Source organism: Anopheles coluzzii (assembly GCF_943734685.1).
Source record: "Anopheles coluzzii chromosome X unlocalized genomic scaffold, AcolN3 X_unloc_5, whole genome shotgun sequence".
Classification (NCBI taxonomy): Eukaryota; Metazoa; Arthropoda; class Insecta; order Diptera; family Culicidae; genus Anopheles; species Anopheles coluzzii.
In genome coordinates this window covers 75,123-77,500 of record NW_026054480.1, presented here as the reverse complement: position 1 = coordinate 77,500, position 2,378 = coordinate 75,123, and positions in this window count along the sequence as shown.

Below are 2,378 nucleotides of genomic sequence, written 5' to 3'. Positions count from 1 at the left end.
TGCAATTTGGTGCTATTCTAGGAAATTTGTTTGGGGAAGCCTAGCTACGCGTGTCGCACGTTGCATGGTCGTCGATCAGAGGCATGCAAAAGCACCTATCTAGGGGACTTACTTTACGTTCTAGTAGCAAGTTCGATTTTCCGGTCTAGCACGGCAGTACGCCTGCATGCATACACTCCATGTACCAAAAATGTATCAACCTAGGCGTTGCTCAGTAGCTTTTGGCGGCACATGTAAAAAGTACTCGAGTTCAGAATCTTAGAACTTTGCGTATTGTTCAAAACTTATAACGAAAACTAAATTATAAATGGGTAAAAGGCTAGGCGTTTCTCAGTAGCTTTTGGCGCCACGTGGCAAAAGTATTCGAGTTCAGATTTCTGGGACTTAGCGTATTTTTCAAACCTGATAATGAAAATTGAAGTACAAATGGGGCATAAGCTAGGCGTTGCCCAGTAACTTTTTTCGCCACATGGAGGAAGTAGTCGAGCTCCAATTTCTGGGACGTAGCGTATTTTTCAATCATAATAAACCGAATCAAACATAAAAATCATGAAACTTACACCACGTCCCTAGGTTGTGCACAAAACGTAACGATAAAGTGCCGGCGAGGTTAGAGGTGCACCAAAATTGTGTACCGATTAGGAAAAGTACTCTATGTTGCTATGACTTGGGTAAAAAGTGTTGATTAACTGCTGGTTACGATAGACAGTTGCTTATCGTACACATCGCAAACGAACACCCCTTAGTGAGCAGTAGCAGAAGTCGATGGAACAAAGCGAATGCATTACAAACTGATCAAGTAAAATAAGGAACGCTACGTACTAGGACTTCTTTCCAAGAATGGTGTCCGCGACGGGAGGGCAAGCGTCCTTCCCAGGTTTCCCTAGTAAACCTTGTATGGTAAACATACCCAAGCGTGTCCGTAAGCACGCAACGATAGTCACGAACGAGCACATACCTAGGGAAAGTACTCTACGTACTAGGACTTCTGTCCAAGAACGGTGTCCGCGACGGTCGGGCACTGTGACGCAATTACCAAATCCTAGAATCGTACAAGCAGTGTGTACAAACATAAACATTAACGCGTTCGCTCGGGCTGCGCCGTCCGTGTTGAACACAAATGCGGGTGATTATATGAGTGGATGGACAAAAACATGCGTGGCGAAGACAATTTTCTGCACGATGTGCACATAGCTCATTTCGTCGTCCCGGGCGAATGGAAAAACACAAAAATCTCGAGTATCTTTCTAGGTTTCTGTTATAAAAGGGCAAGCCAAAAGGTGACCGGTTGAGATGAGCATTTTAAGCATACAAGCACTTAATTGCAACTTTTCCTACAAAAACTAGGTACGTACACGTAGATTGTATCAACATGGACATCTATGAACGCGTACGCTCGAGCTGCACCCTCCGTCTTGTACTTTCCCTGATCGGTACACAATTTTGGTGCAAGTGTACCAACATCGACATCTATGAACGCGTACGCTCGAGCTGCACCCTCCGTCTTGTACTTTCCCTGATCGGTACACAGTTTTGGTGCACGGCTATCCCGAAAGGCAACTTGTACCAACATCGACATCCATGAACGCGTACGTAGCGTACTTTCCCTGATCGGTACACAATGTTGGTGCACGGCATAGGAAATGGGCTTAAAATGGTCAAACTCAATCCATTTCCACTAAAGATAGTCAATAACAGCTGTGCCGATGAAGTAGGGCACGATGCAAGTCAATGTTATTTAATGAATTACATGTTCACCAGACATTTTAGTACAAAATTGCTCGGTCAGACCTACAAAGTGCTATATCTCGAATACTAAACGTCGCAGATGGGTGTCGTAGAACAATTTTAAGTTCGTCTAACGATTGTACATCCGATTCTGGATAGTGGTTTTTCGACCACTTTTCAACATTTTGTGACACCCCGAACCTAGGGGCAGCTCCCTAGCTTTTTTCAAAAATGTGCACCGAACGGGCCAGAGAGCTCGAGTAGTCGAAAAAATTTTTTTTGCTAAAACCCCTCAAAACGTGTCAGGAACGCACCCTAGATGATGAAAAGTGCAACCAGAACGTCAATCGACAACATGCCCGGGGGTACAAATTTGCTCTACGCGTCCCTAGGTAGGGTACTTTTTCATACAAACATCAAAGTGTACGGTGCACAAAGTGCGCGGAACAAAAATTGCTCGGTCAGACCTACAAAGTGCTATATCTCGAATACTAAACGTCGCAGATGGGTGTCGTAGAACAATTTTAAGTTCGTCTAACGATTCTACATCCGATTCTGGATAGTGGTTTTTCGACCACTTTTCAACATTTTGTGACACCCCGAACCTAGGGGCAGCTCCCTAGCTTTTTTCAAAAATGTGCACCGAACGG